This window comes from Lutjanus erythropterus, chromosome 17 (assembly GCF_056507025.1).
Source record: "Lutjanus erythropterus isolate fLutEry1 chromosome 17, fLutEry1.hap2, whole genome shotgun sequence".
NCBI lineage: Eukaryota > Metazoa > Chordata > Actinopteri > Lutjaniformes > Lutjanidae > Lutjanus > Lutjanus erythropterus.
This window is the reverse complement of record NC_139333.1, coordinates 36,222,042-36,246,494: the sequence shown is the minus strand read 5'-3', so window position 1 is coordinate 36,246,494 and position 24,453 is coordinate 36,222,042. Positions and strand designations below refer to the sequence as shown.

General features: G+C 40.7%; 1 protein-coding gene across 1 annotated transcript in view; it reads right to left on the bottom strand.

Moving 5' to 3' along the window:
• The window catches only part of rbfox3a (RNA binding fox-1 homolog 3a), a 290,125-nt gene extending 288,415 nt beyond the window's left edge, over positions 1-1,710 (bottom strand). Inside the window, exon 1 of the mRNA XM_084740224.1 lies at positions 1,585-1,710. The gene's annotated coding sequence lies outside the window, so the exon portion shown is untranslated. The remainder of the gene's footprint in view (positions 1-1,584) is intronic.
• Between the last annotated feature and the right edge of the window lie 22,743 nt (positions 1,711-24,453).

Sequence of the window (24,453 nt, the reverse complement as noted above, 5' to 3'; positions counted from 1 at the left end):
TTTCTGAGTCTTTCACTACTTTTTCTAGGACAGATGTGTTCTGCACCTCACTTTACACTAGAACAGTGGTTCCCAAACCAGGAGACGGAGAGCCATGGCCGGGAGGTCTTGGACCAAGGGAGAAAGTTAATGATTATGATTTTTGTAGTGGAAATGAAAAAACAATAGGCTCCTGACATGATCATGCTGACATTTTGTTCAGTTGCTTCCCCAGTTATTGTTAATAATTGGTAATAATTGTGGGGAGGAGGGGGCACTGATATTTTTTTGCATCTGAAGGGGGGCGTGCCAGAAAATGTTTGGGAACCACTGCACTAGAAGAAAAGCTAGAAAGGCTAACAAACAACAGGCTGCCAACTCAGATTTTAGCAACAAAACAAGCCAAAGTGAACATTATTGCATTGATACAGGGCTGTACTGACAGCAGAGATGGGTCCAAGTCATTGTTTTGCAAGTCACAAGTAAGTCTCAAGTCTTTGCACTCAAGTCAAGAGACCCAAGACAAGACAGGCAAGAGCCAAGTAAAGTCCAAACTCAAGTACCAAATTTTGAGTTTCAAGTCAATGTGCTCTTCATCAAATGTGATGTCATTTTAACAACAAAGCAAACTTCTGCTCTTTGTGCAACTTCAAATGTTGAATGAAACATGAAGTTGTTACATCTGTCTGTCTCTAACTTATGACCTGCACATTTTGCATGCTGCAGTTGTTTTTTTGTTGACCACCTCGTGGTTTTTGTGTGCAAACAAAATGATCTTTGGTACCTTTTGTTTTTAAACTGGAGCTTAGTAATGTAATGTTAGGTCTTCGTGGTTCTCTGCTGTCTGACTGGTTCAAACAAAGTGGATCTGTTGAAAAAAAGCGTTGATTTGCTGAGAATGAATCACGCTAGGTTAACTGATTCAGGTAATGAAGGGAAATTAAATGATTGGTGGACTTACAGTTTTTAAATAAGCGACTTTAGTCTTTGAGCTTGAGGTAAGTTATTAAGTGTCTTTAGTGTTCAAGCCCATTTTGAGCTGTGTCTTTTTTTTAGATTTTGTCAAGTCAAGTCTTAAGTCATCAAATTTGTGAATGCAAGTCATGTGATTTGAGTCCACACCTCTGACTGCCAGTCAGTCACCAAGATAGACTTGGTTTTGAGTGACATGTTTGACTGATGTGTATCATCTTGGCCTAAACATTTTTAGCATACTTTTACATACATGACATTAATCTGATTTACCACTTAACGTTAGTTGGACTACTTTGAAATCCCACAAACCAAACCTCACAAAGCCTCAAAGATAAATGTTTCATAAATTGTGAAAACGAAGCAGAGGTTCACCATTATAACTCTGTGGTTTTCATGCTTATACAAGTCCTCCACCATTAGCATGCACTATGTCCAACTCTCAGTACAATCTGATGAGAGCAAACTCAAGATTGGATCATTCGTGTCTGTGTGTATGTGTGAGAGTAAAAACAGTCCCAGAGAGGCAGCAGCTGAAGCAAAAAGACAAAGCCTGAGACAAAATGACATTTAGGGAGAGGAAGAACAGGAGGACAACAGGAGGAGTGAAATGAGGAAAAACCATAAACTGACCAGTCTGGTGACGAGGGGAACCCCGAAGTGCCAGAAGTGCTCGTTGAGCAGCCCGCTGTACACCACGTTACCAAACAGAGCAATGGTTCCTGGTTTGCACAGACCACTTCCTGGCTTGGTTTCTGCAAAATAACACGGACATTGTTCACCAATGAAAATTATAATACATTATACAGTTTGTACATTTCAAACAGTGAGGGGCTACATTCCTCTTCACAATGTAAAGAATAATCACCTGGATTAGTTTTCAGCACAAATAATACTACATCATGTTAGATGCTGTTCAAATTAGGGCTGAAACCAGCAATTGTTTTCATCATCACTTGATCTGTGGATTATTCTCTTGATTAACCAATAAGTTGTTTGGTCCATAACATGTTAGAAAATAGTAAAAAAAAAAGAAAGAAAAATTAATCATTGTTTCCCAAAGTCCAAGATAACATCCTGAAATGTCTTGTTTTGTCCATAAACCAAAGATCTTCAGTTCACTGTCAGAGAGGAGCAAAAAAACAGAAAATATTTACACTGAAGAAGCTGAAATCAGAGAATTTGGACTTTTTTTCTTGAAGAACTATGCAAACGATTAATCGATTATCATAAAAGAGAGACTGATTTAATAATTAATTGATTCACAATTCATAATTGTTGCAGCTCTAATTCATATCCATATAATGTATTTGTTTACTTCACACCCAGCAGACCACCTCGCACCTGCAAACACACACACACACAGGCAAAGTTTGTGCATGATAAAACAGAAGGAGAGAAAAAACACAAGAGCAAACAAGGGAAAAACACTGCTGCTCTGCCTCTGCTCTTCTCTGATTTAAGTTGCAGAGTAAAAACTGTGGTCCATTAAAGCGTCACTTTTGGGGTGAGCTAAAACAGTAGAGGAGTCAAACCAGACAAGGACAGGCAAGGACAGGCAAGGCCAGGCAAGGACAGGCCAGGACAGGACAGGACAGGACAGGGCAGGCCTGGATCAGCTGGGAAACGTTACAGCCTGCCAGGCTTTATGGATGCACTGCTGTCTTTGAAACTGCACTCCAGAGTCTGTCTGCAGCCCAGACTGTCATTCACTCACACTACTTCCATTCTTCTTCTCTGGTTTCATTCACTTGCATTTCATCCACTCAGCCCCTCCTTTTTTACTCTTCCTCACTCTGGCTTCCTTTTTCACTCCCTTTCCTCCTTTGGAACTCTGTTTCATTCCTGCCTGTGGCCATCAGCTCTTCTTCACATCTTTTTCTCGTCCGCTCTGCCTCCTTTGATATGGCGTTTATGAGACAATACAGGTACATTTACATTTTAAATTTTGTTGCAACATTCAGGATCTTTAATATTGACCATTTTCATTTTCACAAACAAGATGGATTTTCTTTCAAATGCATACTAATGAGTATTTTTTTCCTGCTGAATCACTTTAATGTCATTGCTCAGAAGACTTACTTCCTCTGTGGGAATCTCTAAAGTTTTATCTCATATCAGCTTGTAACACTTTACTTTCACTTCAGCACTTTTATTTACATTTTAGATAAACATCAAATTTAAGTTTTTAGGTCTTTTTTATATGTTGTTTATTCTAATGTGATCCTTATACTGATCAGTGGTTATAGTGGTCTTTTGTCTTGTCTGAAAGCTTTTCTGACTTTACACTGCTGCAAGAGAACAAATGAGGGAACCATGAGGTAATCAGGCAGTCGGAGAAGGCAGGGTTAGATAACTGCATAAGTCACAGAGCTGTTTGTGTCAGCTCAATCCATGTGACAGGGTTTCACCTGCAGTGAAGCCTGCAGTTGATGTCAGCGCTTCTGTTACAGGTTATAAAAAGAAAAGAATCATAACACAATGCTGTCTGTCTGTCTGCTGACTTTCAGTGTCTGACTCTGCTAAATGTCTTTTGCTTTGTTTCAACAGTTGGATGAATTTAAAATTGTGAGAAGACATAAAATGTAAACTGATTTTGTGTCGTCACACAGATGAAGAGATGCTTGTTGCATGGTGAAATCAGCATTTAAGGTTATGATATATTTAATAAAGAACTCTACAAAGCAGGGTCAGACTGGAGGTCTCACATAAACAACACAGAATCACAACACATTTTTTTTTTTTGGCTCTTACTTACAGTGTGTAGATGCTTTTTGAATATATATATATTTGGTCAGGAACACATTTCTGACCTGTATGTAAATAAATGTGTGAAAGATTTGTTTTTGATCAATACAAGACCACGTGAGTTTAACAAGCCTCCTTCATGTGATTATGGACAGACAGCAGCAACACCTTTAATGGAAAAGTTTACCACGTTGCATTTTATAGTATATCCAGTCCCTCCAGGATTTCGTGGGCCTTCTTTGGGGTTGTTGCAGCCTGAAATGCATGATTTCACGGCAGCTTTCCTAATAAAGCATGATGCATGTTGTGATACTTTTAGGCATTTTTTTGCAATGAAACTGCAGGACCAAGAGAAAACTGCAAAACAAAATTACTTTTTTGTATAATTCATTAAAAATCAAAGGCAACTTGTTTCGGGGAGAACAAAACCACACTTTGCTCTGAGTGTTCTAACTAATCTTACCAAAAAGGCTCAGAATTACAAAAATTATAAAAATGAGGAAGTGCACCTGAGGGGTATTCCACAAAGAAGTAAAATGTTTTTAGACCTCAAACTCAAAAAAAGCACAAAATTGTGCACAGAGCATTGATACATTTTAAGTACAACAACAAATAGTGAAAAATAAAACAAAACATTGAGTCAATTCAGTGAGATGCACTGGTATGATGTTTGTGCAGGGGACTGCTTTGGCAAAACTCGTGGGAAGCTACGCTGATTGGTCAAATTTGCCTAAAACTAGCAGAGTTTGGACAAAATTGCAAGGTTGTGCAGACTTCCCAGGGATTGGTTGAATTTGCATGAATTGTTGTGATCGCAGCTTTTTGGAGGGAACTGTATATTACACTGGCAAACCAGGGAAAGTGGTGGCAGAATGAAATTGATTCCACGCACCAAAACAGAATAAGCCATTAAACATCCTATGACATAATAATATTTATGAAAACATGTTAGAACAAGTTGAAAGGAGGTTTTCTGGAATTTCTCCTCACTAACTGTGTATAAGAAAAGTGTTGTCCAACTGCTGTCTTTCCTTATTGTTGGGTTCTGTTATATTTTTTTCCGTGCTGACATTGAAATACATGTTTTTAGCATACTGTCACAGTCAAAGGTTGACATTTGTTACTTTTGATTGATTGTCAAGAGGAAAGGTCTTACATAATAGGAGCCAGCTTAAAAGCAGCTGTCAGACAGTTGAACTGTTTTCTCATTGTAAGCCACTTTGGAGCTGGTTTTCTGTAAAGTCACTCACAAATATTGGTAATATAATCCCCATAATCTATCCACAACCCTTCCCCCTCCCCTTCGTCCTCCCCCATACACACATTACACACTTTTCAAATCAAAACTGTGCAACTGACAGAGTTTATTTAGGTACTTTGCTAACCATAACTAGGACTAAGTAGGTGAAATACTGCAAAAATACAACAAAGAGTGGGAGAAAGAAAGTGGATTAAAACTATGTGACTATGTGACCTCAGTGTGCAGATTCTGTGAAATACATGCACATCTTGTTGAACATGCCAGCACTGATACAACTTATACAAAGAAAAAAACAAAACAAAACACAGCATTGTTGTCATCTATGAGGCTTACAGCTAATATGATGCTTGCTTTGCCTTCACTGATATAATTACTTTGATGGTTCATTATTAATTTTCCTTCACTCATTTATTCAGTCCTCATTTTTTGTCAAACTTCTGTGAAGTTACAAAGAAAAAAAATAAAACTTCAAATTACAGTGTTTTACAGTTACTTATGAAATGCCAAATCCATACATTTATATATAAATTGATCAAGTGACCTCTCTCACACCCATTGCTTTTTGGGGGGGAGTGGGTAGCCAAGTTGCCTCTTGTGGGCTTGTTTTCATGTGCCTGGTTGCGTGTTTCTCTGATGAAACCTAGCACCACTGACACCAGAGGAGAGTGAGAGCGAAGGTATGGATGTATGTAAGAGTGGAGTGCTGGATGCGCAGAGGAACTTCATGTTGAAACCGTGATGGACACTGAATGATAATCCTCATCCCTGAAGTATCTTTGTTAGTTTCTGTCTGTTTCTGCACATTTGGCAACAAGAGAAGTGAACTGACTGAAACTGATCACTGGTCCAGCCACAGAGTCAAGTGAGCAGCACTACAGGGGACGCAGCGAATTGCTGTCCACATTTTGTCTCAGAACATTTACTGGTGCCACCTGAGATTCAATGGCAATGGTCTCTGCTAACAGTAAATTACCTGCAGGAATAAATGTTTCAGTACGTTCAAATAAACAAATTAGAACTCAAATAAACCACTCCAACAGCTTGGCATGAGTGACGCCTGTATTTGGACAACCACAAGAGATAAACAGCTTCCATGAGCTACAGGCCACCAACTGAATGGATGTGAAGTGTCAATCTGCAGATGTAATTACAGTAAAACCCATAATACTAAATGTGATTGCAGTGTAGAGCAGTGAATGATGAGAGCAGGTAAATGAAGCTCTCCTCCAGGTCTCACTGCACCAGCTCTTCCTCTGTGCCATGATCTGGACTTGGCTGCTTTCTCCTGGCTCCACTTAGAATGGGCATATCTTACATTCCATCACTCTAAGTAGTTTGGCACAATCACACACACACGCACACACACACACTCACGGTTGAGGCCTGTTGGCTTGGTTCTGGCCTGGTTCTCTGGCAAGTGTGTATCTGCTAGGCTTGCATCCCAGCCATCGCCCCATGGGTTGTGAGTGTGTGTGAGAGAGACAGAGAGAGGGAGATTACTGCTCAGTCTGCTACCCCACTTGGCTCACCTGACACTGATGGCAAGAATAGAAGGACAGGAGGAAAAGAAAATATGAGCTGGGCATATGGGGGTGTTTGGAGGCCTGGGGTCTTAGAGCAGGTCTCACACAAACACACACACATATATACACACACATTTACATGGTCTGTCATCTTTAGAGAGTTGGAGGTGCACAGTACACTCCCACTCCAGATCAATTTATCGCCTTCACTCCTCTTGTGTTCAGAAGCACTCTTTCCTCTCTAAGCAGTAGATCACTTCCCAGTATTTATCACTCTCCACTCCCCTGAGGCCTCTGAGCACCAAAACCTAATCCACTGGGACTCTATGCATGTGTGTAAGCAAGAGAAAAAGAGAGAAAGGGAGAGGGATAAGAAACAGCAAAGACAGAGGCCTCAAAGGTGGCAGAAAGACCAGTGTCTGAATGTGCATCTTCAAACTGTGTCACTGTGACTCCTACACCATCAAATCAGTTCCCCAAGGTGGCATATCGCACCAACTGCATTTCTCTGCACATATAATAATAACAATTAGCAGTCATGAAAATTGGTATTGACTAATATATTTGTCATCAAAGAAGCAGAGAGTGTATTATAGAAAATCCAAGATGGTGCCGCGGATGTCTGCCTCACTGTGTTTTGGTTATAAACCCAGTGTTTGAGAACCTGGAGCTTTTTCACCAGAGAGGATGATGGACATCAGGGTAACAACTCCTGCAGACTTTTCTGTGTTCATTTGTGGTCTTGTTGGACTTTCTGGTCAAAGATGCGCTGACTGTTGTTCATTCAGTGAAATGGTGGAGGAAGGGAAAACATGCTGATGTGTGCTTGGCACAACGTGGAATATTTCCCTCCAGTGTACATTTATTGTGCAACAAACTGGATCTTCAGCTACTGGTGAGAGAAAACCCAGAGTCTTCTCTTCATCTTCTGTTTTATGCTTCATGGAGACATGAGAATCAATACCGGAGTCTGCACTGAGGTATACTTCATCCATCTTTATCTTCATTTTAATTAACCATGTCATATCGTGACTCATCAACCACAACATTAAAACCACTGCCTGGTAAAGTGAATAACATTGATCATTTCGTACAATGGGTGGGAGATATTAGGCAGCAAGTGTCCTTGACGTGTTGGAAGCAGGAAAAATTAGGAGAATCTGAGTGATTTAAAGGTCCAAATTGTGATTGCTTGACAACTGGGTCAGAGCACCTCCCAAACAGCTTGTCTTGTGGGGTGTATGAAGAAGTTAGTATCTGCTAAAGTGATCCAAGCAAGGGCAATGGGTGAATTGGTGACAGGGTCATGGGCACTCAGGGCTGCCACATAAGACCTACTGCAGCAAACTGCTGAAAAAGCAGTCCACTGCCCTGTTCATGCTAAAAGCACCTACAACGGGCAGGTTAGCAACAGAATGGCACAGGGAGCAAAAAGAAGGAAGATGGTGGTCTCATGTTGACAAGATGTTGACTTGGCCTCCAAAAAACGCAGATCTCATTTGGAACAATGAGACCAATCTATGGACTTAAACGATTTGCTGCTTACAGAGGTGCCAGATACCACAGGACACCTTCAAAGGTCTGTGGCGTTCATGCCTCGTTGGGTCAGAGGTGATTTGGCCACATGAGAAGGACCTACACAATATTACAATTATTAGGCAGGCTGGTTTTAACGTTGTGGCTGATCCATTCTGTTCTGTCATTACTACTCAACAATGAGTTTACTTTTCCAGATAAAGGGGAAGAGATTTGTCTCTCGGTAGAACCTTCATGACCATAGTGACCATAGTCATGCTGTGAGCCAGTAGAACTACAAGTCAGACACCACCACTTGTTTTCTCGCTTTTGAACGATCAAAAAGAATCCAAAAGAAGATATAAAGCAATACAATACTGCTAAATTGTTATTTAATAAGAGAACAGCAATAATGATAAGAAACAGAAATAACTGACACAAATATACATATTTTTTTTTACTGTGTAGAGGTGAGGTTATCTAAACACTGATATGCTTTAACAAGAAAAAGGGCAAAGACTGAGCATGGCCTGAGCCAGCACTATTAGTTCAGGTGTACCTCGTCTGGTTGAGGCTAAAGATTATACTCTTGGACAGATGTGTATACAGACAGCTGTGGACACCACAGATGCCTGTTCATTCAGTTCATACTACTTTCTGAAGTTTAGAGCTTAGAGCAGTGGTTCCCAAAATATTTTGGCATGCTCCCCTTTAAAAAGCAGAAAAAAATTCACGCCCCCCTAACCCCACAGTTTGTATTAATAATTAACATTACTGGAGAAACAACTGATGAAAATGGATTCAGAAGTTGAATTCTAGCTAAGTAATGCATCAGCAAACATGTGTTTATTTTCACTTCATAAATCATATTCACTCAAGATTGTTTCACTCTATATTTCTCCTCTGGTCATCCATGCCCCCCTTGCAGTGCCTCTGCACCCCCACCCAAGGGGCACCCACCCCCCAGGTTGGGAACCACTGGCCTGATAGCCTTGCATAGCCAGACCTCTCTACAGCACTCATCACTGCAGAAAGGTCTGGCTCCACATACGCACTTTCTGCTGCAGGGGTAAAAACACCTTGCCTTGTTTGCATTTCTTTAAACCAACCACAAATGTCTTGGGCAGTGCTAAGCCCAGGATGCAGCGATGGTGCTGCTGCAAAATAGTGTTGAGGGGGAACTTGTTTTGTTGGAACATTTGCATGTCAGGGGGTGAGCTCTGGCATTAAAATCACTACATCATTGGTAAGAGTTGTTAGCTTGGCTATGTTCGTACCATTAGTGTCCCAGGCGCATATGCCATTTTTAGAGTATAGGTTGTAGCTCAGAGGTTCTTCTTGTTTCCTGGGATCTGAAAGCGCAGGTAGCTGCTGCCATGATACCATGGCCAGTGGCAGGACTTACACCTGCAGTGTGCATGCAGTGAGTTAGTTATATCAATATCCATAGTGGCCATGTAGACAAGTCCTAGTTACAACAAATTGGGGGTATGTGGATATCTGCACAGAGCCTATGTTTACACCCTCTGTTGATGATTTTTTTTACGTCACACAGACTCTCGGAGTCCCTCACACTGTAGCAGGACATGGAACGTATAATTCCAGCTTCAGAGGAGGAAAAATGTCTAATAGTACCACTGAGATGCTCACTGATGGCATTTCTGAATAGTCTAACTACTTCTGATTATCTTTCTTTTCATGTCAGAACTGCATGAAGCTGTCAGTGCCACAACCACCCTCCTTTAAATGCCAACCTTTTACCTGCTCTCTACTTTTAAGGTGTTACTTGTAGTTTTTCCCATTCTTCTGTATTCTGCATATTCCCTGTATCCTTGTGGCAAACAGTGAGTAAACAGTACAAAATGTTTAACCAATGTGGACAGAGGCATATGGTGTGCTCCCAGGCCAATGTAGAGTAATGAAGCTGTATTTGCTTCCTGTTGTTTCGATCTGATTTAACCAATATTTGTACATTCTGAATAATTCAGTGGATTTTCTCCCTGTTGCAAAGCGCTGGGCCTTAAATCTGCATGTATAATTGAACATATTTATGCTAATCTAATTGTTTTACAGTTAGCTGGCTTTGTAGTGCTTAGTCTTCGGAATAAACAGGCGACACAAGAAGAAGCCAGCACAAAGCTTAGCGACCCCTCCCCGTCCCCCAAGCAGGCCCATGGGAATCCTCTCAAAGCAGCTGTTGACAGAGGCGAGTGAGGCGAGGTGATTCCAGACTTGGGAGAGTGGCACATTTTCAATCTCACATAAGAACAGGCTTTGAAGCAAACCGCGCACCATACTGTGTTCACATTATACTATTTGTGTTTCATGGCAATTCGAGTTAAAGCCTTAATGCCAGCAGCTGAATGCCAAGTTGCTTCTGTTGCACTGAGGCACTAGTCGGATTGTGAATGATTGCTCAAAAGCCTCTTACTACAAGGAACAGATTTTCACTATTATGCACTGACTATCATATTCTTAGACAGTGTGTGCATCTTGGCATGGGCATAGTTAGGAGCATTGTGTTACAGCTATCAAGGTAAGACCTCTGATGTCAAATAATTACATTTCAAAACAGAAAAAGAAAGCAAAAGTAAAGTTAAATTTGAGATTCATCATATTCCAGAATACATGCATTTAGTCACTTGTGAAGGTTTTACAGATTCAGCTGCATACAGCTGGTGTTTTTAATTTTTCCGCCCCTGCCCTGCAGACAGCCTAAGTCCGCCACTGCCTGCAAACAAATATGCATTAATACTTGTGTCTAAACTTGTGCAATTCTTCACATATCAATTTAAAATCTGGGATCTTCATCACAATCAGGAGCCTCAAGGGCTTTCCTGTTTGCTAATGTGCTGGATAATTGTCAGCAGAGAGTGATGTCCCCCCAGCCTGCTCTCTCCAGCCCAACTTTCCCCTTTTCCTCCGCCTCAGCTGACCTTCATGAAAGCCACTATGTACCTGCTTCCTAGGGGTGGGGGATATTGGAAACCTGATGCTGCCTGCAGTCAAGGTGCCACAGTAGGGGGAGGTTGAGCGCTCGGGGGTCCCTGGTCTGGCATGGCTGTGGCCCTGCCGGACCTCGAGGCTGTTGGTAGTGTATCAAAGCCCTGCTGGCCAGTAAGCCAAGCCAGTTAAACAGACAGGAGCATGCAGACCCACCTAACCAGCTGTCCCAGATGGAGAGCCAAAGGAGAGGGTGGAGGGAGGAAGAAGCTAGAGAGGAAGGAAGGGATGGTAGAAAAGTTGAGGGAAAAGATCAAAGGGTGGAACAAGGCACAAAGTGAGGAGAAAAGGGCTAACAAAATTAAATAAATACTGATGAAAGTTAAGAAGGAGGAAAGTTGGAACAATTAGTGAGGGAGAAAGGACAAAAGGCCAGGATAGAGCAAAGGCAGAAAAGTACAAGAGAAAAAAAGAGGGTTGGAAAATGGGTAAAAAAAAAAAAAAAAGAGCAGCAGTTGCTATAATAGTCAGGTGAACTGTAGGCCTGAAGGTAAACTGTAGCAAAATGAATCAAGGATGTGAAATGAGACGAGGCCAGGTATTGTTTGAGAGATTCTTCACACACTCACTCACACACTGGGCGTCATGTAGTCTTGTCTGCAAGGGAATCAGCAGCAGCAGTCCCAGAAGATCTTATTGTGTTCTCATATGTGGCCTGGAGCCAGTGGCAGATGATTCTTTATCAATGTGCAGAGTATGAGCTGGGACAGCTCACACATACACTGTATTGCACTGTGGATAGCACTAGTACTCATGTGGACACTATTCACTAGTGCCTGGTCCTAACTGAATGCAACACCAGCGAGCGACAGTCACAAAATGCATTGTTCTCTACAACTGCAGTGCATTGTTTTGAACTGAATTTTTGTTGGATGCCCTGTGTCTATTCATTGCTGTCACTGGTTTTGAAAACGGTGCAAAATGGTGGATTCATAAAGATAAAATAAGGGATTGTCTGTGATACCTCCTTATTTAACTAAAAATTCTAAATAAGTTGTCAGCTGGCTGGAGAGAGATCGCAAAGAGCTGCATATCAAGGTAAATGACCCTCACTGATGTAAGCCTGCTTGCTGCTGGTTAAATAATTTCCAGTAGGAAACATCTAAATATGACAATATAAAACGTGTTTCCTGTTTAAAAAGTACAAATGTAGGAGCAGGTATTCTCTGAATCAACATAGTTGATCAGTGTTGCAGGGTGGGAAATTCACTTTTTAAAATGTGAACATCTACCAGCCACTGTCTGATAAATGTTTAAATGGACCATTTATCATTATCATTATTATTCTGTGTCTGAAATCTAACAACCACTTTCATATTTTGCCAGCATTTGGCTGTCAACAGTGGTTAAAGAAATAGTTCACACAAAAATGAAATTTAGTTATTAGCTTCTCACCCTCACTCTGATTGAGGGTCAGATTTAATTTGTTAGTCCACAAAACACTGTTGGAGTTTCACAGGAAAACAGCATTACAGAATCTCTGAAACAATGAAAGTGAAAGGGGAACAGTTATCAAACATAAATAAAAGAAAAGAAAACAAAAAATACAACATAAAATGCCTCCATACTGCTCGTCTGGTGTAATCCAAGTCTCCTAAAGTCCCAACATGCTGTTTGCACACCGTCACAGCACACACCCAGTTCAGACAGTGTGCATGTGCAAGTAAACATGGCTCAAAGCTGTGAACTATCCCTTGCATTTGAATGCAGGCATGCATCATAGGTGTGTTTTAGGATGTACAGAATAGAGAATAGAGGCATAGCTGCTACATATCTAAGTTAGATATGCTTTATGTTTTTATTCTTCAAATAACTTTGGCTACTCAGAAATGCTGTCAATTGGTGGTCACTTCTTATCGATTTTATTAAATAAAAGTTTGATGCTTTTTGAAATAATTTATATTTGATACTTGCATGTCCACAGGTTTCCAATACACTATAAATGTAATAGCTAAGGTATAGTGAAACAAAGAGACAAAATCATCATCATCAGTGTTTCAAACACACCACCACCATAAAAACCACATCAAATCACTCCCAGCATTCACTGGGATGAGGTCAAAGGTCATTGTCCAGGAGTCAGTGGACAGATTGAGGGAGATCAAGGAGGACATTTACATGTGACACCAGAGGTTACTGTCTTCCTCCATATATGCCTGGAGGGTTCCATAGTCCATTTCCAACCAGTTCCATTTCACCAGTTCAAGACTGTGAGAAGAAACTGAAAGCTTTAAAACGCTAGTAAGAGAACTTTTGAGAATAATTTTTTTTATTGCATAACAAGTTTGATGTTGCCATGGACTGTGTGTGATGTAACAGTGTGCACTGGTATACCAGTGGTGGAAAGAGGACTGGAATTCTATAGTTCTGAAGTAAGGTTGTAAATTTTCGTTTGTAAGTTTTCCTGAACCAATAGTTGAAAAGGCTAACAATCCATTAATCACTGATAAATTTCATTTTCAATTTTTCCCCCCATTTTTTGTAATTTTTCTCTCTTTTTAAGTCTGAGTTTAATTTTTCTTATCCAACAAATCTCATCTTACTGCCATGACTATTGATTAAATATCTATAAATACATTTGTAATTGGTTAAATTCTTAATGGCAGTTAAAGGATTAATGATTGATTAATACATCCTGACTACAAATGTGTGCTGCTGTAGCATATATTTTTGTTTTTCATTTGTATGTCTTTGTTTTCATTGGCCCGTACGATCAGATCACCTGACTGGCTCCTAAAATGCAGATGAAAGGTTCTCAAATTGTACTCAGTACTCAGCAATAATTCTAAAAGTAACTAAATAGATTACATCTTGTAATGCATACTTAAGTATGAATAAAAGTTCAGACTTGAAACAATATTCAAGTGCCCCAAAAACTACTTAATTACAGTAATTTGAGTATTTTAATTGGTTACTTCCACCCCTGGTATATACCAAAGTTAATTTTTGATACTATCACTATTACTGTCCTCCAGCTAAGTACTAGTTCTTTCAGTGTTTTATCAGTGTAGCACTATGTCAGATAAACATGCAGTCAGTCTGCCAGTGTATGTGTGTGAAGTAAGAGCTGTTTTATTAGGTTGCTGTTCACAGCAGCGTGTAGGTGGGTGGGTGTGCATGTGTGTGTTTATACCGGAGGGAAGGTTAGTGAGCGTAATTGAATCATATTATTTCCTCCACATGGCTTGTCAAGGCCCTTTTTATGATTTGGAGCTAATCCATAAGGATGCTTAACATTGATTTATCCATGCATTGATAAGATATGCAAGGATGCAGAATGGCAAAAAGCTCTCTGAACATTAATATCGCAAAACAAATATTTGGTCACAAAAAGGGGGTTGTGTGTGGGTCGATGGGGGATGGGGGGTAGGGACTATTTATCAACCACTGCAAAGTTGCTTCTTTCTAATTAATGAATAAAAGAGAAATATAGCAAAAACAATAATCCAACAGCTCCCGTCCATCTCTGCTGACTGCATTTCTCTTTGTCTAAGCTCATTTTGACTTGATGAGATGTGACATTCACACAATGCACAGCAGATATCCATTTTCCAGACTGGCTTTGCACCATGTGTACCTGAACTTCCCTGGACACGTACTGATACCAGGTTTCCTATTGTACAGCTTTATGTGAGAAGATTTTAGTAGATGATTCAACACAGCACACACTGGTTGAGATGATCAAAATCCCTTTACTGCATTAAAAAGCATCTTAACAAGGCTGTGGATGCTGCAGAAGTGCTGTGTAAATCTCTGCTGTAGTTAGCTAAGATGCTGTCCTAGACACATTAGTCTCCAGATGACTGGCTGGTAATAGAAAACCATAGCAGCTCATCCATGGGCTTTTATTGGCCTTTAAGATTTTCATCAGCAGTTATTAGTAACAGTGCTAACCAATCCACTGCTTAGCTTGATGGGCTGTGAAGTCTTTATTGGTTGCTTCAGATTCTGTGATGAGGAGCACAAGAAGTTTCTGTTTCCAAAGACCTGCAGATGGACTGGATTTTTAATTTTTAGACATTTAGCTGACAGCATTATCCAGAGGTGCTGCTTATGTGGGGCTGTAAAATGAGCTTCAGCACCTCAGATGACCTCTGCTCAAAGCACCCACAGCAAGGAGGCCAAAGATTGATGGGCAAACAAATCTGAATTAAAAACATTAATTTAAGAATGCATTGTTAGTTTCATTGAAACAAAAATGTAAATATTATTTTGATTGCATTTGCACTCATTAACTCTTTCCCTGCCAATGACAAGATATCTCAACTGCTGTTTTCACTGTCGGGTGTTACAGGACACTGTGACGGACCATCTGACAGAAGTTTGTCATTTGAAGAAGAACAGAATCACTGGAATTGAACAGCAGAGGAAGATGATGATGTTATGTAGCATGAAAACATCAGTGCTCAGCAGCTCACACCTTGCGTCGTTGCCCGGGAAGAGAGCACCCCAGACCAAGGGCCTCTCAGCCGATGTTTTGGCCAGGGGTCAGGGGACACACACAGCTCACTAGCCACACTGGTGACAGTGATATCACACATGTAATATGAAGTGATGAAAAACCAAAAATAAAAACATGAAGTTGATATTCTGCTTAAAAATCTCTTTCACAAAAAGCTCTTTTTCTGTTTTTTGTCTGAAAAGTGGATTTTTTTTGATGCAACCAACCAACATTCAAAAGCTTAAATTGTTTTTTGTCTGTTCTTTCTTTTGATATATTCCATGTTAACATATTCATAGAACTGATTCTGTAGGTGTTGAAAAATCTGAAATTTGTCAAAAATGCTGGCAGGGAAAAAGTTGATTACAAAAAATACAGCCAACTGCAAGTAGCATCTAGGGAACATATTTACTTATATAGAGAAATGGGGGCGTGGCATTGCTGACTGTCAGTGTAGAGTGATTCTGATTCACTTACATACACTCTGTGGAGAGAGCAAAATTAGCCAGTGTGCAAGTTTCATGAATCAAATGGTAATGATACGTGCACACTTATACGCACAGTAAGAACTTTTCTGTGCACATATTAGTGAATGTGTCCAATGTGTTATTTAGAAAACTGTAAATTTGTTGAATACAGAGCAAGAAGAAGTTATATGGAATACATGATTTATAATTAGACTTATGGCTATTTATTGTAGAGGGACACAGAAAAGATGGCTATCAGTGGAAAGAGTTTCTGCAGATTGTGTATGTGCAAGATGTTTGTGTGAACTCCGAAAAGAAAGGATGAGAGTCTTTAATGTTCAAACGATGAAGAGGCTTTTTTCTACTGAAGCTGTAGTTCGGCTGTATGAGTGTGAGAGATTGAGCATGTTTCAGTGCTAGTGTCTTCTATGAAACAGATCAATAGTGAACACAGCTGCTCTAATAGAAGAAGCTGTATACACACACTTTAAGAAAAGACACACACACATGCACAACTCCACGCTGCCGAGGAGAGCAATAATCTGCAAGGTCAAGGGAGCCGCAGTTGATGTAGTTGGTGATACATACATGTCGTCTGTCTAATGCTTGCTCCAGGGAAATCATTAAATCCATACAACCGGGATGTATGTACATCACTCCATTCTATGAGCGAGTGTGTGTGTGTTTGTGTGTGTGTGTGTGTGTGTGTGTGTGTGTGTGTGTGTCTAGTGCAGAGGTACCAGGGGACCCAGACTAGTCATTTCATGCATGAAATGCTCATCCCCCACTGGTCTTAAAGGAAGAGAAAATCAACCTTGGAAGGATGCACGGATGAAGGAATGCAAAGATGGAGGGATAGAGCACAGAGGGCTGCAGGAGGAGAGAGGGACAGACAAGAGGAGAGTAATGTATTATACATGGGCTTAATTTTAGAGTCGGGGGGTAAAGAAAGAACAGGTTGTAAATCTCTTCAGCTTTAAAAACACACCAGACTGCAGCAAATAAACACAGACTTCTCTTCTCCCCTGCTATTCTCATGCTCGCACTCTCCCCTTCTCTCCCTCGCCACATTTCTGCACTCACTAGTTCATGTTACAACACACACACACACACACACAAACACACACACACACACACACACACACACACACACACACACACACACACACACACACACACACACACACACTTTCTCCCTAATACTGCTCTATTACCAGCAGTTCCCAGTGATTGAGGATTCCTATGGTAATGGTGATGTGGGGCTGCCCTGGCTGCCAGCTGGCTCGCCCCATGACTGATTTCATGTTTGTGTGTGTGTGTGTGTGTGTGTATGTGTGTGTGTGTGTGTGTGTGTGTGTGTGTGTGTGTGTGTGTGCGTGTGTGTATGCCTGTGAGTATTGGTTGGTTAGGCTTTTGTATGGATTAGCAACTGAAGAAGATCTGATATAATTAAGTCAAATGAAAACTCTTCTTGGTTGCACATATGTGTTCATGTTCCTCCCTGAAAGTCTTCAGTGATTCCCGATTGCTGACATCCCACCTTGCTTACCAGAGAACAGCAGAGTGGACCTTGTCATAATTTACCTGCTCCACCCAGCTTAGTCCCACTTGCACCAGGCTGGGAGCAAGCAGGAATCATGATCTTTGATTTCACCAATTATTTTAACATCAAAATATATTTCTAAGGCAATGCATACGCATTTAGATGTAGTGGCCAGGAGCTCCTTGAAACTTTGTGACTTTTTTCCTTTAAAGGTACAGTAAACCAACAATAAATGCGTGCTCTTGTTTGCCACACCACAGAAACATGTTATCACCACCAAGCCAAATTTATATGTTTAAAAAAAATCACTAAGCATATAAAATTAGGCCTCAAAACCATGAGACAATGAGCTGTTTTCTCTGCTCTGAAATGCTGGGAGCATGTCTGCTCCACTGTCTCTCAAACATGGACATGTTTGAGCCACCAGAGACCAAGGAAAGAGAAAAAATGGCATTTTTTTGTCCTCTGTGTCAGGTTTTGGAGCTGGATTGAGCTTAAGTGAACTGCTGGGCTGATTTGGATTGAGAGAGTAGCTGAGGTACATTGGGGAGGGTGAAGTGGTGTTGTATGTGGGGCTTATAAAGTGCTGGGGAACCGTGGCACCGGTACATCACAGAGCCATGTTTCAGGTCCACCCAAACAATCCTGAATACAGAAATTGTGAAAAAGTTTACAAGTCTAACATGGTTTCAGCATATATGTTCTAACATGTTTAATGTGTTTGGAAGAAAAACTCATTTTTTCCTTAACAGATGCTTTAATCTGTTGTTTTTTTCAGCTTTATTGCTGAAACATATCACCTATGACAGAAATACACTTCTAGGCATTGAAAATGGAAGTGTGAGGTTTGGATTAATGTGCAGCAAATGACACCGCTGCGGACCACACCAGCAGGAGACAACCAGAGACAGGAAACAAGCTACAGCTGGGACTTCAGGCTGCTTTTCGATAATGTGTGTGCAGGAAAATGAAACAGATGACATGGGTCTCAGAATGGTTAAACAACAGACACTGTTGTGCCCACACAGAGAGACATGCTCCACAGCATCCTGGATCGGGCTGTTGCACCTGAGGCATGGATTGCACTCCAAGCTGATGATGCCATGCACAAGACTTCTGCAGGAGGAGCAGAGGAGGACCCCAGTCAAAGTTCATGGACGATGTTTCCCTCTCTTGTTGCTTCTGTTTACATTCAACCTGACGCAAATTCAAAAAAATGCGCTACTTACTGCAGAAGCAGTGGAGGTCAGGGGCTGAGAATGGAGTGTGAGGATGAGAAACACTAATAAGCTCAAACGTTCACATATATATTAAATTTGTACTCATCAGAAACACTGTCATTAAATTCTGTATTTAATGTGATTTTGTTCTCTCCCTGAGGTTTCTCTCCTTCTTTTCCTAGTTAAAGGGGTTATCTGGGGGGAAATTTTGCTTACTCTTCGGATGGTCTACAGTATGGGGGGTGTTACACACTGTACATGTTGTAAAGCCTCCTGAGGCAGTCTGTGATTTGTGATACTGGGCTGTTCAAATAAAATTTGACTTACAAATTAAAATAAAAACACAATTCTGCATTGATGAAATCACAGACAAAGCCGACAATGCTCAGCTAGCCATTTCCATCAGGGGTATTAAAGACCAAAGTGAAGTGACAGGAAAGTTTGTGTCCAAGTTTCATAAATATCTATCTATCTCTCCATGCATCCTTCCATCCATCAATCAGTCCTTCCAGGATTTTGTGGGCCATTTTGGGGATTGTTGCAGCCTAATATGCCTGACTTCACAGCAGCTTGTCTAGTAAATTGCAATGCATGCTGCAATGTTTATAAGCATTTTTGCAATGAAATGGGGAAAAAAAAAAAACTCTGAGACGTACACGTATGACGGCAGACTGCTATGATTGCTGCAACTCACAGGAAGCAGCAATGATTGGTCAGAGTTGCTGAGAAGTTGTGGAGTTTGAACAACATTGCAGCTTCCTGGAGGGACTGATCAATACATGCATACATACATCCATCAGCTCAGACATACCTCCATAAATTAAAAAAGGAGCGATAACTGTGTGAAAATGATGACACACAAGCACACACACTGCTAGCTGTGTCTGTGTGTTATAATGTTCTTCTCTGTTTATTTTCTATGGTACGAAAGAAATTCACATGTTAAGGCTTCATAGCCAACAGCTATCTAAACCAGAATTTTTTTTTCTCAGTTGCCTCTCAGGGCTTCACTTCACACCAGCATTATAGAAAGTAGGCTAGCGTGACACACCTAATATAGCAGCTTCCACTATGTGCTCACTCATAGATCAACACTGTTAAGATGTTTGTCAACTGGCATACTTTCACATTTTGTGGATGCTCCTCTGCAGTTCTGTGTGTAAATACAATGATCACAGTGACTCGCTGACATGAACTGACTTTGCACAAAATTCTATGAAGGCTGTTGTGACCAGGGCCTTTTGGGATGCAGACTGCACTACCTGATCGACAGTCCAGCACTGCTCTCTCAACAGCCAACTCATAAAGCATTAACAATCTGACCAATCAGCCCTCTATCTTTCTCCTTACTTCCTTGTCTTTCACCTTACTTGACCTTCTTCTTTTCTTGACGGCCCTCTTTACCTGCTGCTGCCACTCTTCCACCTCTCTTACTCCTCTGTGTCAGCAGCTTTTCTTCCCTCCTTCTCTTTCAGCATTTCTTTACCTTTTTCCTTTTCTTCAAATATTTTCCCCCATCTTTAGCTATTATTGTTTTCTGTTTTTTTTTTTTTTTTTAGCCTTTCTTCACAACTTTTTCTCTCTTTCAGTGATTTTATTTTACACACACACATACACATGCATGCACGCACACAAGAGCTCTCTGCACAGGAGCACAAATACACACGCCAACAGTCTCTATGCCACTTCATTCTCTTTCTGTCACACAAAACTGGTTTTATTTCCTCCTGCCTCTTTTGCTCTTCCATAAATACCCCCACCACCCCCACCCCCCCGGTATAATGTGCCACCTGCCAGACTGCTGCTGCCAGTCCACACCTCCTCTCTAACACACTATGGGGGTGTATTCTTCACTTACCTTTAGAGTTCAGTTTAGTTTATTTGACAAAAGATTAAATGCAATAGTAAAAAGAAACACCAGTGTTCATGACATTGTCAGGGATAACAACATAAAGGCATGGCTATTGGTAAAATTAACACGATGAGATTTTTGATAAATAATCATCATGGTTAGTCATGGTTAGAATGACTAAGTGGATAACAACAAAAAGGTAGAACAGACTAGTTGGGTGACATATTATCCAGATACTCCTGAGGTAGGTGGTGGGGCTTATTTGTTGTTCTAGCTGGCTTTTTGTGTGAGTGTGTGTGTGTGTGTGTGTGTGTGTGTGTGTGTGTGTGTGTGTGTGTGTGTGTGTGTGTGTGTGTGTGTGTTTAACTTGAAACACGGAGAAATTTGTTAGTTTTGGATACTGTATTTGTACATACATCTCCAGTAATAAAAATACTTCAGCTCTATTGCCCAGCTCTTCCTACTTTCTCCACATCAGAGAAGGCAAAGTCAAAAACAAAGGCCGTAACAGAATACACTCACAGGAAACATTTTGTGACAGTGATTTGAAACGGCTTTGAATGGCACTGATAAGTTTAAAAAGCAATGACAAACAGCCTGTTCTGTCATTTAGGAACTTGTTGGATCTTTTAGTTTTTCTTCCTGGTTCTATTTTTTCCCCCAACTTATACGTGTCTTTTGTATCTTTTCTCTATTTCAACTTTATGTATTTCACTTTTTCAACATGAAAGGATGGAGTAAAGACAGAGACATAGAGAGAAAAGGACAAAGGATAATATCCAGAAGAAAACACTGATAGTGCTTTCTCTTTCTATATTTTTTTCCCTCATCTTTCTCCTCCTTGTTCACATTTGTCTTTCTTCTTCCTCTCCTCCCCTGATCATTTGTCACGTACGTGAGGATTAAAGTGGTTTCTGTCCAGGGTTGCAGGGTTCGCTGCCCTATGATCACTCTCCCCCTTGAGTCTTGGCAGAGTCCTGGCAGGCAGGGCCCACCCCATATGCCAGCCTACAGCCAGGCCTGGACTGGTCTGGACCGGTCCGGCCTGGACGGGGGAGGATTGGCCTGGCCTGGACAATACTTCTCCAGGTGGATGTGGGCCATTTCTCTCCTCTGTCCAATGGAAAAAGAGCCACTGGGGGATCCTTTATGCAATAATGATTCACTGGATGACATGATATATGTGTAATTACTGGGAATGGCTCACAGAAAGAAGACACATCATATCGCACATGGCAGCCGCTGGTAATTAGCAGTAATTAGGTGTTGGCTGGCATGCAGAGAAATGTATGGCATTGATTATTGTTATTATGCTGCTCCAAATGAAAAGGAAACAAATCTATACTTCATTAATGCTACTTTGTTACTATATTTGCCGTCTGTCCTCAGTGTTGTGCAGTTATATCTGTTTCATTACATCATGCTCTACCAGATGACCTTTGTCCATGAAAGAGAGGCCCCCATTAAAAGTCATACAATGCTGGACAAGATTTTTTTCTGTTTGTTGGTTTTGTTTATTTTTATGAGGCAAAAATGAAAAGCTTTTTTTGCAACTTTCATAACAATGAAAGCTGGTATGAGGGTGGATTGTTGGGTATCTTGCAACCCACATGTTTTGAAGTTTAGGCCACTAAAACCCTGGGTTAGTGTTAGGAAAAAGAAATGTGGTGTTTTGGCTTATTATTGGAAAATCACGGTTAAGACCAATTACTGCCACTTTACTTAAGAGAAAGATTCATTGAAAGGATTTGCTTGATGAGAATCTTGAACTTAAACTTAGATTTTACTCAATATTTCTATCCTGGTTTATTGTCCAGGTCAGGGGTGCATTTTGTCATTTTGGGGCCTAAGGCAAACATAAGCATGGGGCCCTAGACAGCCCTCTTCTTCTCCCTTTTTCAAGCTTTGAATGAATAATAAGTCATAACTGTAAAGTGTAAAAAAAAGTCTCACAGCCTCCTGTAAGAAGCAGCTCTGAAGTCTAGTGGTACGTCAGTGGATACTTCTGTATCTCTTGTCAGGCAAGCAGGATGAACAGGCCATGGCGAGGGTGGCTGTTGTCTTTTGGTATTCCTTTTTGTAGCACCACTGGGGTAGCTTTGCTTCATTTTTTAACTCTGTACACTACACCAAGCTGCCATTTAAGCTTATGGATTTTTAGACAGACATAAGTAATTACTGAGACGTTACCCACCAGTTTGGGAACCACCGCCTTAACCTGTATTTAGTCAACCATAAAAAAACAAAAACAACAAAAAAAACTTAATTGTGCTGTAGTTGCATGGAGCAGATATCGAAATAACGATTTTGCAGATGTATTTAATGTAAATATTAGCTAAATAAAATGTCTGTCTGTCAGATATTTGTTTTAGTCTCTAGGACACCAAACTAACATGTTTTTTTTTTTTATTCTAACTCTTTTAAGGCTTTTGCCCTCCACACCGTTCTTTTTCAAGAGGAAATATTTCTTTGTATGAGTGTGAGTCTACATGTAGTGATAGAAAGCAGAGGGAAAGGTGATGAAAGGTCACTCCCATCTGGGCTCTCCACTGTTGTATATGTGCTGGTGTGTGCTTGAGAAAACAAAGGAGGCCAGGCAGCGATGTGGACAGCTAATCAATAGTGGACTTACTGCCTCATAACTGGCCTGGTTAGGAACTCTGTCTCCATCTCCTAGCACATGTCATCACCACTCCCTCATCAGAGGAAGAAATAGGCAGAGGAAGGCTAGAGGGAGGGAGGGTCAGACTAAAAGCACATAAAAAGAAAATTCACTTGAAAATGACCAAAGGCCTGTTTTTGCGATGCACTTCTCTTAATCCCATAGATAACAACAGCTCATACTTCAAACACCTCAGTGGTACTTCTTAGCTGACCAGCTAGGAGATTATTTCACCACAAAATGACCTCTGGAATAACTTACATCACAAACTGATCATACTGAATAGTTATCTGAGGGTGGTGGATAGTGCAATATTACACGTAGGATTATCACAAGTCAGATTTATATTACCAATTATAACATGGTGAGTTGCGCTGAGTCTTGTCCAAGACCATTTCCAGAGTGCACCCGACCTGTTTCCTAGCAGGTTGTGGCAACATCTAGTCCACTGTGGCCAACCTATGATGAACCACCTACTCCCTCTGAAACAACTGTGTATTTTGAGACTCTACTCATGTAGGAGAGCAGAGAGTGCTTTTGTAGCTTCTAACAGAATCTCTGTGGTTTTTAGTTTTATTTCTCTCCTGTGTAATAATCTTGGTTAACTGCCAAATATCAAATTCAGGTGCTTTTCATGCCAGACCTTCCACCCTGCCCTCCTCCTTATGACTGTGTTGTCTTACACTACCATAATAACATTATCAGTACTGCAACAAAATATAGCCAGGGAACTCAATGTTTCCAGCTCAACATATTGCAAATTAGTGGTATGTAAACACAGTGAACTGGAAAGTGTGGCCCAAGGAATCCCAGATGGTAAATGGACCTCTTGTCATTCCCAGTTCTTGTTTATTTTTTCCCTGGTCACCAACGTCCTCAAGAAATCACCAAGTGTACACTGGTCTTCTACTGTGATCCTGTCCTAATCCCGGTGACATCAAATCCTTTTCAATTTCCTGATACACACAATACTGGGCATTTTCATTGTCTGTTGCTCAAGAATAAAAATTCAAAATTTTAAAAATTTAAGATCTCATTATCAGCTAGTGGCAGATTCAATATGTGCATCCACCTCCAACGCCCAAAAATGAGCCTAAACAAAACGTTACTTCCATACAAGCATGTCAAAATGATATGATGATGATAAGAAAAGATATTCAGTAAACCAAATAAATAAATAAATAAATAAAAATAAAGAGAGGAGGGGCAGCCTGCCAGCTCGTACCTGCCCTGTGGCAGGGATTTGTGGATGAGCTCTGCCCTCTTG